This window comes from Nymphalis io, chromosome 16, assembly GCF_905147045.1.
Source record: "Nymphalis io chromosome 16, ilAglIoxx1.1, whole genome shotgun sequence".
NCBI classification, from domain to species: domain Eukaryota; kingdom Metazoa; phylum Arthropoda; class Insecta; order Lepidoptera; family Nymphalidae; genus Nymphalis; species Nymphalis io.
Genome location: NC_065903.1, coordinates 10290034 through 10305353, shown reverse-complemented (window position 1 = coordinate 10305353; position 15320 = coordinate 10290034). Strand labels below are relative to the sequence as shown.

The 15320-nt window shown below is 32.7% G+C and overlaps 1 protein-coding gene across 3 annotated transcripts in view; it reads right to left on the bottom strand.

Moving 5' to 3' along the window:
- LOC126774334 (uncharacterized) overlaps positions 1–15320 on the bottom strand; it is a 119639-nt gene that overhangs the window by 31816 nt on the left and 72503 nt on the right. The gene's annotated exons all lie outside the window — the stretch shown is intronic.

The following is a 15320-nucleotide window of genomic DNA, read 5'->3' as shown; positions in this document are numbered from 1 at the left end:
ACGGTGAAGGAAAACATCGTGAGGAAACCTGCATGTGTCTAATTTCACTGAAGTTCTGCCACATGTGAATTCTACCAACCCGCATTGGAGCAGCGTGGTGGAATAAGCTCCAAACCTTCTCCTCAAAAAGAGGAGAGGAGGCCTTTAGCCCAGCAGTGGGACATTCACAGGCTGTTACGGTTACGGTTACGGTATATATCACCTGGAATATAAATACGTATTTTTGTATTAAAAAAAATAATTTAACTACAAAGCAAAACTTGATCACCATTCATCTTGTTAAGATAAAATTAAATTATAAAATACTACCGGCTCGGAATGTCAATTCTACCAATGACAATCAACACTAAACTAAGAAGTTACATTTTTCCAACAATTAAATTATAAAGTATGTTAACATGAAAATCAACGAATGCTAGTGTGTATGCAGCCTAATAATTTACCGATATTCAAGCGCAAAAACGACAAGGCGATTCTAATTAGTGTGACCCTGTATCACACGGTGGTTCAGGAGCAGGGCTCGGACAGGTGTCGGTCTTAATTGGTAGCCATGTACCTATCGGATATATCTCCTAGATAACAACAAATGAGCCAAATGACCCAGTAGGTAAAATACGGGGACCTTTACCTCGGGTCGTGGACTTAAAATTGAACAAGTATCGTTTGATGGCTGAAATGAATAATTTTAATTAAAAACATCTGACTGAAACAAATTATTTAGATAAATATTTAATATTTTAACTTAATGGTAAAATCCTTATTGATAATGGGTAGCTGATAAATATAATGGATATATCATTATAAATCATTTTATATAATAAAATCCAATCTATTACATATTCACAAGGCAAAAAATATATTTGATGATAAATGTCAGAATAACTTCTAGTTTCATGTTAAAAGTCAGATTAACTAATCTGTCTAAATACTCAACGCTCATTGGTTGTATATTGCGTCATCGGCTAACATCAAACAATAATCATTAAGATTAAAGTAAAACAGTTAATCTGACATTAATCAGAGTTTTAAAATCTGCCGTTATAATTATAATAGAAAAAAATACGTTCAAAAAAATTACGAACTAAATGAAATTGATTTTATAGATAGGTATGTAAAAAGGTTTTACAATTGTATATAAGTCTCATAATTTAATTCAAAGTCGTTAACTATTTCCAAATACACTTAATGACTAAATGCAAGGGAATATCGATCATCAGGGACCCCGCAGCTTCTTCGATCCATAGCGGAGAAGACCAACGCAGTGGTTTTAGTGGGTAAGTGGGATCGGTACCTTTGTGTAAGTTCCATTGCGTGAAAAAATAAATAAAAGACTGAAATAGCTCTGTATTGTTATTCTGCAAGAATTGACATCATATCTCATTCGTGAAATGCTGTAAGCCGATTTACGATGATACGCTATTTTTATGCGTATTTCCTTTAAATTTTATAATTATAATTGTCAATGTCGTATATCAGTTTCTGACATTTTACAATCGTATTTGTTCTAACATAATAACACTCAGGTCTATTAGAAGTAGAATAATTAAGCTTATTTACCTATATAACAAAAAAAAATATTATTAAAAACATAAACATTTATATTTAATTTATAATGTTATAAGAGCAATTCTTGTATTCAGAAAAGGTATTGTTTTTAAGTTTAACCATGTGTCTCCTGAAGAACTAAAACATTTTTTTTACAACAAAAAATATATTTTTTTTATAATTAATTATTATAAGATCCTAATAAAAAATTCATTTAATTCTAAAAGTGCAGTATTCTAGTCAAGCATTTTATATTAAAAATAGTGTAATCTGTTATCTATGGTTCTTGGATAATTGCCAGTATATTCTCAAGTAAATTCCATGCTAGTTTAAGATCTTCCCGAATGTAGCAGTGTTCGGATAAGTCATTAGCAGGTTGTCGGTCGCTTTAATTGGGGGCCATGTTTTCATATCGATTCTGTATCGATGTTACTATCGGCATCGGCGTCGTTCGAGATGCTTAGCCAATTTGCATTATTATAAATTGTAGACGGAATAGCCCAGTGGTTAGAGAGAGAGAGAGAGAGAGAGAGAGAGAGAGAGAGAGAGAGAGAGAGAGAGAGAGAGAGAACATCACGGGAGTTTTATGTGCGGAAATTGTATTTGTATGAATTATAAAATTCGTGATCGTCGGTTAAGAGACACATCGTGCTGTATGAGTCGGATAAAATTCGGTCATATGAGTTTTCACTAAGCTTCATTAAAGCCACTTGGTGAAATAAGCTTCAAACATATTAAAAGGGCCTTAGTCCAGAATTTGTCACTTTATTTGACTTTAAGGTAGGGAGGTATTCGAAAGCACCGTGTGGAACAAATCCGCGATGAGGGATTATCATATTTAATTTTTTATGTTAAATAAAAAAAAAAGCCGAGATGGTCGATGAAACCCGGGCAAGCACCACCGAATTTCTATGTGCTTAATTTGTGTTTATAATTCATCTCGTGCTTGAAGGTGAAGGAAAACATCGTGAGGAAACCTGCATGTGTCTAATTTCCTTGAAATTCTGCCACATATGTTTTCTACCAACCCGCATTGGAATAAGCTCCAAAACAAAACCGAAACCTTCTCCTCAAAAGGGAGAGGAGGCCTTAGCCCAGCAGTGGAACATTAACAGGCTGTTACTGTGAATAAAAAAAACCGTTTAACGAAATAAAAATTCTACTTTTGTTCAGCGTTTTAGAAAGCAAGTAATATAACTATGTAAATAAAATATTGACGATTAACTACAAGCTCATGCATAATGCATAAAATCATTCAAATTGGTCGTTTTTTAAGCAATCGAATAATTTTATCTGACAAGCCAGTAGGCGTGGTTGGTAGATTGCCTTTCACGCCGAAGGTTGTGGAAGGGTTCGAATCCCAGCCAGGACAGATATTTGTGTGCATGAACATGTCTGTTTGTCCTGAGTCTGGGTGTAATTATCTATATAAGTATGTATTTACAAAAGAAAAATAATATATGCAGTATATCAGTTGTCTGGTTTCCATAGTACAAGCTCTTTTGGATTTGGGATCAGATGGCCGTGTGTGAATAATGTCCCAGGATATTATTATTATTATTTCAATACGGATTAAAAATTGTTGTATTTATGACCGCTTATGTTTTGAAAAGAACAGGACCCGTTATACATTATATAGTAAATAAAATTAATGGTTTGTGACAATTAATAAAATCCCGCGCCATTTTATTATATCAGTAGCTGTGTCCTGTGGTTTTCCCTGGTTAAATAAGTTTTTTGTTTTTTAAGAAATCTGAAAATTGTTTTTGTTATTATAATTACTTTTTAATGCTTAATATAGCGGTGAAGATGTGTGTATTGTTATAGCTTGTCTTGACAGATTTTGATGAAATAAAAACTAAACGGTTCCTAGGAATACTCCCTTTTTTATAGTATAGGAAGGCGGACGAGCATATGGGCCACCTGCTGGTAAGTGGTCACCAATGCATGATTGGCATTGGAAGATATGTTAACCATCGCTTACATCGCCAATGCGCCACCAACCTTGGGAACTAAGATGTTATGTCCCTTGTGCCTGTAATTATACTGGATCACTCACCCTTCAAACCGGAACACAACAATACCAAGTACTGCTGTTTTGCGGAAGAATATCTGATGAGTGGGTGGTACCTACCCAGCGAGCTTGCACAAAGCCCTTCCACCAGTCAAAACAATAATTCAATTATTATTTACTTTTGTAATGTATACCTGTTTCCAAGATTACTACGAACTGACAGAGAGGCAGGCAAAAAGTAATATTAGTTGTTTTGGTACTGTAAAATATAAATATGGCTAATATTAACATAAAAAAAAACATTTTTTTTTAATTACATACAGACACTTTAATTTTATTTACCTACTCGTATAGATTATTTTAAATTAATCATCTCTTTTATTGGAAGATTTAAGCGACAGATGTTTAATATAAGCCATTTGCAACAAATGATACGGTTCCCATTAAAATTTACGATGTTTATTTAAATTAAAATTTTATATTGCAATAAAATGTATACGTTATTGTTTTCAATATCAGGTTTTTTTTATTTTAAGAAAATTGCACAAATAATTGTATTTACACCTGTTACGTTATAAATAATATACTCTCATTATAAAAGGGATATAATTTACTAGTTTTCGCGGACGGCTTCGCCCGTGTGTTAGAGTGTGACGGTTTTATCAGGTAATAAAAATGTCCTTAGGGTTAGAGTTTGCTTCATATCAAATTAAATCACAATCGGTTCAGTGGTTTAGCCGTGAAAGAGTAACAGGCAGGATTACTTTCGCATTTATAATCTAAGTATAGATTAGTTTCTTAGATTTTTTTATAGAATAGGAAGGCGGACGAGCATATGGGCCACCTGATGGTAAGTGGTCACCAAACGCCTTTAGACAAGGGACATAAAATCTTAGTTCCCAAGGTTGGTGGCGCATTGGCTATAAGTGATGGTTGACATTTCTTACAATGCCAACGTCTAAGGGCGTTTGGTGACCACTTACCATCAGGTGGCCCATATGCTCGTCCACCTTCCTATTCTATAAAAAAAAAACCTTCAAACCGGAACATAAAAATATCAAGTATTGCTGTTTTGCGCTAGAATATCTGATGAGTGGGTGGTACCTACCCAGATGAGCTTGCACAAAGCCCTACCACCAGTAGAGCACAGTAGATTGGTTGAGATTTGACGATGTAAGGGATGGTTTAAATTTCTTACAGTGCCAATGTATATAGGTGGTTATTTAAAACCGGGTGGCTCATATGCCAGTCTGCAATTTTAAATATAGAAACCAAATAAAAGAAACATATTTAAAGGCAATTCGTTGTCTCCAATTAGCTTCAAACCGGTAACAAGAAATGAATTGTAGTCGTTTAATGAAATAAGTTTTTATATCATTACATTATGTATAATTAAGATAACAATCCTGCTAAATTAATATATACACCACGTATTATTATGTATCATTCGATATAACTAGTAATTACTAGAAGGTTGCTTACATATGACTTTTTATATGAAACAAGCATGCTACTTAAATTAAGCATCGTGATCATGAAATTTATGGTCTATGTCGATTATTCGCCGCTACAATTGTAGAATTATCTGCTGTAATTATTGTATACTGTTATGATGTATTGTTCATCAATGTGTGCAGTCCCATCATTGGTTGAGTAAAAGCTTAAGACGTAAAAATAGCATCTGTAACTCAGTTAGCGTGATAGAATATAAACAATAGTAGGATACCAATCAAAGGAAAATTAAAGGTTGTCTGGAAGACATCAGTAAGTGATAAGGTCGCCTTTGCATACTATGTGTACTACTTGTTCTTTTATATGTTTGTAAATTGTGTGCAATAAATGATTAATAAATAAATAAAGACCAAAGAAGAGGTTTTGTAATATATTATATTCATTATGGATTCTTGAAACAATTACGTTTTGAATGTCGGCGAAGTTGTTATCGGAATTTTTGTAGTAAAATTTAAGTGAATATAAGTTAAGTGGAATGGTGATGTGTTATAAATAAATATATTAAAAAAGGAATGTTTGTTGTGAATAATATTATGGCCGCATGATATATATAGTTATAGGTATATCTACCACAAAATCGGCTTAAAGATTAGATCACAAGTTATACATATTATATCTATTGCATGTATTTGATTATTGATTAACATTTTTAATCGATATAGTTTGCGCAAATTATTTAAATTTCATATATTATTACTGTTTTTTTAATAAAAGAAATCTTTTTTAAATATTTTCCAATAAATCCAAATAAAAAAATTTGTGAGCGTTTTCAGCCTTGAACAATAAAAGGTAAATAACCAGGGCAGCATAAGTAGTTAGGAATCTTTAGAACGTTTCGGCCAATGCCCTCAAATCCGCAAGGGCAAGCTGCGAACTAAACAACGGACTAAACGAAGCGGATAGCAGTAGATAACGGTCAGATATGATAAACTGCCTATGATCGCCTAGTACCAAGGAATTGGGTCGGAACCGGACCTGCTACTACGGCCGTGTTATGCTTTCTTTACATTCGGCAAGTATTTGAACGAACAGGCACGCACTTGCCTTTGTCGGTACATGAAAGCGTAACGGAATTTTATTAGGAATTATTAGCTGATAAATTTGTATTGAGACGTGTGAAACAAACATTTAAACATAGAATGCTAAGCTCATAAGTTATAATGTTAGTAGTCATAATTGTTTATTCAAATATTTGAATTCTATAAAATACGAGCTATATGGGTAGCTAGTATACTCGTATTTTATATTCGTATTCTCGGCTTCACACACGTAGAATATGTATCTACATAAATCGTTTATATAGTAATACATATAGGTCTATCTATTGGTTTACTTGACAGACACCAGTTAAGCTTTCATCGGCATGTTTTGTTCTATCGTCATCAACAATCATCGTCCTATTTCAGGCAATTTTTACAAAATTCTAATGAATAAATACACCTAATCCTTACCCATGAATAATTCCTTCTATTGGTAAAAACCATATGAAATTACGTTTGGTAGTTTTTGAAAAACAATGATTTATCGTGCTCAATCAGAGCCGAGATAACAGCCGAGATAACCCAGTGGTAAGAACGCGTGAATATTAACCGATGATCGTGGGTTCAAACCCAGGCAAGTACCAGTAAATTTTCATGTGCTTAATTGGTGATTATAATTCATTTCGTCCTTCGCCGAAGGAAAACATCGTGAGGAAATCTGCATGTGCCTAATTTCACTAAAATTCTGCCACATGTGTATTCCGCCAATCCGCATTGAAGCAGCGTGGTGGAATAAGCTTCAAACCTTCTCCTCAAAAAGGGAGAGGAGGCTTTTAGCCCAGCAGTGGGACATTCACAGGCTGTTACGATAAAAAAGAGAGACGCGGTATAGACGATATAGTGTAATTGTTTACTAGGTCGAGTTTACTATCTCTGTTTAGCACATACACAAACGAAGCATTAATATCGAATACGATTGTAATCGTCATAATAAATTGCGAAATTCATATTGTTAGAAGAACTGTTGTTCTCATATTTTACGTTATTATGGCGTATACAATTCCACCCTGGAATTTCTATGGGATAGCCAGGGCAGACGTGGAGATATAGCTTCAAGATAATGTTACCTTAAATTTATAATGTACTTGGAGTTGTTTATTGTTGTAGTTTTCAGTTCGATGAATGAAACGATTTAAGTTCAGGTATTTTATTTTAATCGTATAATTGATGGTTATTTTTTATTATATATTTTATTGTTATTTACAAGATAGGCGTTATTTTTAAAGGTTAATCATTTTATGTCTTAGATATAAAATATTTTTATTATTATTATTATTGTTTGGCTCGCGAATTTTGGGATAGGCTTGGAATAAGTTTCATATGAATGATTTTTTTTCTTTTTTCATTTTAATTATTCAAGTTAAATTAATATGTTATCATAATATGCCGCACGCTGACGCTTGCTGCTCAGCAAGGATTATGGATTGGATTACGAAGCGATTGCCTGTAAGATTAAAAATCGTATAGCATTATGTAACTTGACAATCAGAAAACTGTACTGTCTACTGTTTACTAAATATATGAATGATAAAATTTAATATATTATGTTTTCATTTATACAAAAAACAAGAGTAAACTGCCTCTAAATATGATAATGATGGGCAAAGCCTCTTCTTTATGAGAAGATTTGGAGTTTATTCCACCATGCTGCTTCAATGCGGTTTGATGGATACGCATGTGATGTAATTTAATTTTCTTAAGTTTTCTTTCATCGAGCATTAAATACACGTAAATGATGTAGCTTGTCCCGGTTTTGAACCCGCAATCGGTACGTTTCGGTTAAGATTGATATAATGTAACCGCTCATTTCCATATGTACATAAAGACCGATACTTTAAACGCCGAGTAGTTAACAGGAATAGCCAATTATATACCTCATACACATTGATAGCAAACAAAGCAAGTTCATGAATATTTTGATTTGTTACGAGGCTCGAGTGCGTGTTTTTTCATTAATTATCTACCTAGTGTGAAAATAGCTTTACGTACGACGTGAGATCTTAGAATCAAGTCTTAATGAAAAGCGGAAGCGTTTTAAAGGTATAAATGAGCCTTATGTGTAATTTGAATCTGAATATTTAACAAAAGAGCTAGTGCCACAGGCACAAGGGACATAACATCTTAGTCCCCGGGGTTTTCTAACACCAAAGAGCAAAACTTACTATTGTTCTGTTACGGTTTGAAGGGCGAGTAAGCCAGTGTCACTACAGGCGCAAGGGAGATACAATCTTAGTTTCCAAGGTCGTAATTATAAGGGATGGTTAATATTTCTTCCAGTGCCAATGTCTAATGGCGAGTGTGCCTACCAACTTTGAATAATAATAAAATAAAAATTTACTCTAAAATTTAATAAATAATGAAATACAATGAAAAAAAACTAAAGCTAATTATTATATATTTGTTATATAATGGTGTTTTACATATAGTTTTTTAAATCTTTTATATATATCATTGTACTATGTGTGGTTCAAATATAGCAACTAAATTTTAAATCAAACCCATACAACCAATTGAGCTGAACACACATTTTTAAGCTGCTAAGAATACAATATTAATAAATAAGTTAAATCGAAGTATATAAGAAAAAGTTTAAGGAAAACATCATTTATGTACCGTTAATTGATAATTTATTCGTTATATCGATTCCAATCCTTGAATCGAATACATTATCTCGAATACCAAAAAAATCGGTCGTTCTCGTGACTTATTGCACTATTGAATTAAAGATATACTTTGCTCGATAATTATATACAACTCGTAATAAAATTTACCGGTAACATTATTAGCGGTTTATTAATCGTAAATTATAAGCATATATATTTTTTGATAATTCATCAAATTACGTTTTTATTATGATTAGTCTAAATATAAAAAAAAACTACTGCATAAACCATAAATATTGGTAAAATAAAATTGGAATCCACAATACTTTAAGTATATTATGGCTATCGAAAATGTTCAGGATAAATTTATTAAAAGGTTAACGCGTAAATTTGGGTCCAATTCTATTAATAAGCTTAATATTTTGTCGGTTGAGGAAAGCAGGGAATGCAAAGATCAGGTTTTTATTTATAAAATTGTAAATAATTTTGCCAATGTACCTAGTCAACAATATTTATATCAAGTGTTCACATTCCATTGCCCGTTCAAAACATACCTTTTATGTCCCAATATGTAGAACGCTAAAAATTTGATTTTTGGTAAGAGCTGCTGTATGTTTCCCAAATAAATAAATAAATAAAAATAAATAAAAATGATGTCGTCGGTTCAATTCTGAGAACTTTATTAAAATAAAAAAATAAAAAAACTCATATTAAGAACGCGATACATTGACCATAATAATTATAGCATCAAGAATACACACACATCGAAAAAGTATATCACCATAAGTCGGTTGTTACCATTTTACGGGTGAGTTATGAAGTGAGTTCTTACAGAATAGCACTGCAGTTATGTGAAATCAAAGGGTTGGATTCAGACTACCGTCACGATTATAACGCGGAATGCACGGTATGTCAATTAAAAATTAAAGGCAAAATAAGGATTACTTACTGTAATCATTGATGTTTAGTAAAGTAATTACATAAAATAAATATTTATTTATTTAGAATACAAATGTAATGGAGAAACTGAAAATATCGATAATCTGTGATGATGTTAATATCATTATTAAGTATGACAAAAAACCGATATATTAAAAAAAAGGCTGCAATTTGTTGAGTTAAGCTTAATCGTCATGTATTTTGATATATGTTTTTTTTTTTTTTTTTTATGTGCGCCGGATGGCAAATGACTCTACTCCACCTGATGGTAAGTGGTAGTAGAGTCCAAACGCGACGACGGCCAGTACAGTCGTGAAGAATGTTCTGTACTAGCCGTCCCCGCCTTGCCGGCCCGCAAGATGCATCTTTACGCCTCGTTTGAAGGAACCCGGGTTGTAAGATGAGGGGAACACGTGAGCTGGTAAGGAATTCCATTTTTTGGTAGTGCGACAAAGAAAAGAGTTGCCAAATTTCTTTGTGCGCGATGGAATTGATATCACAGTTAGGCGGTGACATCGAGAACCAGCTCGCGTGGACTTAATGTGTATTATTTAAACATAAATACTAATTTAAAATTGATGTGCAAAAAATCCTTGCTTATCTTTAATTGACTTCAATAAGGAAATAATAAGTTGACGACTGTTTAACTTGATTACTGATATTTAGATAGCTATATACAAACACTATTTGTATATATATAAGTTTATTTTAATATAACACAGAATCGCCTCGATTTACACGCATTTCACGTCGACTCATTTCCAAATTATTTTCAACGCTAGAAAAAAAAAGATTCATAAACGATGACCCAATTTTTTTTCACTCCTTAAGGCATTGGTGTATCAACTTTTTCTCAAACATTGAGTATATATTATTGTAAGCTATTGTTGGAGATTATAAAAAAATGTAACTTGTCATTCGTACAATGGAAGTACAGTAAAAAATATATAAGAAATAAACTCGATATAATATCCATCCGGTCGATATTAGATCGTTCCGTAATTGAAAGCGTGAACAGCGACGCTTGCGCAGATTTATTTTTATTAAATCTAATACAGCTAACTTACTTTATGAAGTTCGTGATCGGGAGAATACGGAACCTTATCTTATATTTGTGAGCTTCAATTTACGGTTGCAATTTGTTTTTATATATTAAAATGTTTACGCGCTTTAATTCGCTAGAATAGCTTGTACTTTTTGTTTAAGCGGACAATTTCTCGAAGATATAAATATGATTTAATTAAGTTTTTATTTGCATTACTTACGATTGAATACGATTTAAATCGAAGGTAAAATCTCTGGACTGTGGTGGATTAAGAGCAAGAAACCTGGGAACTCTTTGTTTGGACGTTTCACTTTATACGGCTCTTGTAAAGTGTAACTTATTTTACGAGTAAAAATTTAAATATTTTAAAAAATTGTATTCAAAAACACACTTCGTGTTTTCCTCACAGGCATGGGTATTTCTAAAACATTTTATTTAAAAGATTCCTTAGACGGTTAAAATGCGTTCTTTAACTGATACTATTTTAGTCATTTCGCATTGTATGTAATATGTGTGTATTTACTATTTTAAATTCATCATTATAATTATCTTATGTATATGAAAGGCAATGCCCTAACTTACTTTTAAAGTACAGCCTAGACTATAATACATAGGGATCCGGACTTTCATTCAAGATGTTGCGAAACCTTAATTTTAATAAATGTTTCTACCAAATTCAGCTAATCGACCTGTCTGAGCCATCAATCATATTTAACCTACCGAGAAATATAATGTAAGTAGTATGTGTGTAATGCGTTTTTAGGATTAGAAAAACGTGTCGGGACTGTCGTATTTGGCAGACTGCGGCCAACCCGCCTGCTGCTACTCTTAGTAATGCTTTGTAACAACCCGCTTGGAAGTGAAAATCCCGGGATGGTTTGGTTGAGGCGTTAAATACAAATGGTATTAATGGATTAACTTTTCCTCTAGTCGACTTTTACGACACCCAACAAGTTGGCTACGCATTACTTGACTGGAAACCACAAGGCAACTTCTTATACCATTTATTAATCTTACTTTTATATTCCATTATATAATTTATTTATCATTAAATCATTTCTACATATATTAAAAATTTGCATTTAAATTTCAAATAGTCCACTTATTTAAGGAATGTATAATTTGCGGTACTCAATTTACATGTGTTATTTATTTTGAACGTTATTTTAAAACAAATTAAAGTTCAAAATAGCAAAATCAAACTTCAAATAGAAAGTCACCGTTCAACAAATCGTTCGTTGAGGTAGGTCTTATTATCAAATAGAATAAATTAGCAATAAATATACAAAATTTAATCGCATTACGGATTACTTGTCCCGAAGAGGAATTAAGATCATTATTTTTATTTATAAGGTCAAGCTAAAGCTACGGAACATCGATATTATTAGACTTACAAAAATGGATGGGTACTATTAAGGGTTTATGAGTATAATAAAAAAATATATTCAAATAAACAGCCTATTCTAATCTCAAGAGGTGTAACAAATAAACAATTTTGATATTAAATTGTCGCGAAATTATGTTTTGTCTAATTCTTGAATAATCTATGATATTCATTATGTACTAGCAAAACCCGCGGCTTCGTGTGTTATTAAGTTTGTGATGAAAATCCTTCGTAATCTGTTATTTTAACGTACGCAATATCATTTAAATTATAAACGATACAAAATATTTAAATTATTAGGTAACGCGGTAAACTGATATAAAAAAAATATTGTTTTGGTAACTCGCAAATAAAATATTAAGTAATAAATAGTCAGCTATTTTAAAATTACAGAATTGCGCTTCAATTTTATTTATTTGTATAGATTGCGTAAAAATGATGTTTTTTACGCGAATTACAGTCATTTAGCGTGAGAAACACTATTATTTGTTTGAAATGCATTTTCAAATTTTAGGATAGAATTCAAATACTACGTCATACGGCAGTGAAATAATAATATAATAATATCCTGGGACATTTTTCACACACGGCCATCTGATCCCAAATTAAGCTTGTACAAAGCTTGTGCTATGGAAACCAGACAACTGATATACTACATATACTACTTTTCTTTTGTAAATACTTACTTATATAGAAAATTACACCCAGACTCGGGACAAACAGACATGTTCATGCACACAAATGTCAGTCCTGGGTGGGAATCGAACCCACAACCTTCGGCGTGAAAAGGCAAGTATCTAACAACCACGCCAACCGGCTCGTCAACCGAAAGCGCATGTAAAACCGTGATATCAATGTTAACTTTAATTACACGTATCAGTTCATGGTGTATGTTGTTCTGTTACAAAATGTCCTATTTTTTTAATGCTAGAAGAACATGAGAAGAGAAGAGTGGGGGGGGTATGTCGGGGCTCGCCGGTGTCCAAGGCGCCGAGTGCGCGCCGAACATCGGAATACCCACTAAAAAACCAGCGGTACCCTCTCCGTCTTAACGAGGAGCACCACGGATCGCTTTCGCATGCTACCGTGACGCTCTGACGGACTACATAATGTCCTAACCCATCACCATCCGTTACAAAATAATACATTTTCATGAAGGTTGTACAATTTAATAGCATATAATTAAGATTAGTGTAGTTTTATTGATGGAAAAGAGTACTATTGATTGTCTGGCGGGTTGATCCAACAGGATCTACCAAGATATGTTAATATAACGATTCGGAAGTGCTTGTAAGAAAGTATTTGTTAAATATAAAAAAGTTGCACTCAATTATACAAAGTTACACCGCTAGAAAGTCTATTCGGCTGATAAACCTCCCACATGAATCTCATCGAGAAATTTCAGAAGCTGGTTAAGCCTTTAACCTTATTTAACCGACTTCCATGGGCATGGTATACGTGTGGGTGTGGAATCCCGGTCCAGGTATAATTCTGTAATTTATGAACTTATCAATTTGGTTCAAATCTCAACCATAAATACTTCTTTACGTATCTCAAGCTTGTAATCAAGGTATCTATTGTTAGAGTCCAATATCTGTTATAGTCTTTTTTATTATTCAGATGGACCTTATAATCTAATGAAATTAAGCAACGGACCTTATCTCATACATCGCATTCACGTGTTAATTGCGTTGAAATAAATTAAGTTTTTTATTCATATCAACGTTGATATAAAATAAAAGCAGTCAAAGTAGTACAGTCGCACGCGCATTGCCCTATACTGACTGACGTTTCAATTAAAAATAATTTATTTATAAAATCGAAGCCACCCGCGCTTCGACATCGATCTTTTGTTTGGCGGCACATCTCTAAGGGCCTCTTGCCTTTTGTGTGGATAGTGTTGTTACATATTTCTCTTTTGTTCGTGGTAATTATCGATGAATCGAGTGCACTCACAAAGGGGTATGTATTATTTTGAAAATCATTCAATTATTTTTTAATGAACCCTCTGTTAGTTTAGTTTCAGTTTTTGATAAAAACGACTTGAGTGTTATTACATACATTTCGATTATATCGATATGGTATAATATCATTAATTTTATCGAAGAAGTTTCTAGAAACTTTCTTAACGATGGTTTCTTCATCGCGCACGAGGTAAATTATTAGCATGTGAAAACTCAGTTGGTTGAACCTGTTATGTTTGATTAAAACGTGGATCTTGTGTATTGTATAAACTTGGCTAAACAGCCTCCGATAATAATCTAAGTTATAAGAATCTAACCTGCAACTTTCATTGCTTGGCGAACCGTTGAGATAATAAGTTTATTTTATGCACACAAATGCACATAATAACTTAAATACATATAGAACATTTTTGCTTTAAGCTTTAATGTTGCTTTGTATTATATATTTTTATTTGTTCCATAAAGTCTTGAATAAATATGACTCTGGGGTCCAGAATAATTTATAAAAGCAAATCTACCACCGATTCGGAAGGTACCGAGAAAAACCGGAAAGAAACGCAGTGGTTGCTCTTTTCTAAGATTTTAATTACAGAGTTATGTAATGTAATTAAATTTAAATATGTATATCCAGCCTAGTAATCAAAAAACTACTAACTCAACGCTTCTATTATGAAATAATTTATTAAAGTTTTTTTGAAATGATATTTTAATACATTAGATAATAAACTAAGTTAAAAATAACTACGTAACGTTATTAGAGAAACGTATAATATACGTATATTGTGTCTCAGGAAGGTTGTTTTGACTTTGCGAAGGGAACTAGATAACTTAACCGTTGATTATATTAACATTCACACGTTATTTTTTTTAAATTCTTTGCTATGTTTTATATTTATCAGACGGAATGAAATGTAGGAGATTAATTATGAACACAAACAAAACATGACAAATCAGCGATACTTGATCGAACTTGAACCCGCGATCTTTCGTAGGATCCAATTATTATATCCACTGGGCCATATAGGCTCTGAACTCGATTACCTTCTATAATTACGGTGGCAATTAAGAAAGCTGTCTATCATTTATATGTAGGCAATCATTCACATTAACTTACCCCGTAATAAACCAAAGGGCGAAGACGATATATTCTCGTCGCATTGAAATATAACCAGCAGGGCGTATAGTTAGAGATCCAAGATATCTAGGTCTTGCTAACTTATCTAGCCATCTAGATAACTAAGCTATCTGGGTCATAACTTTAGTCTTGTTAAGCT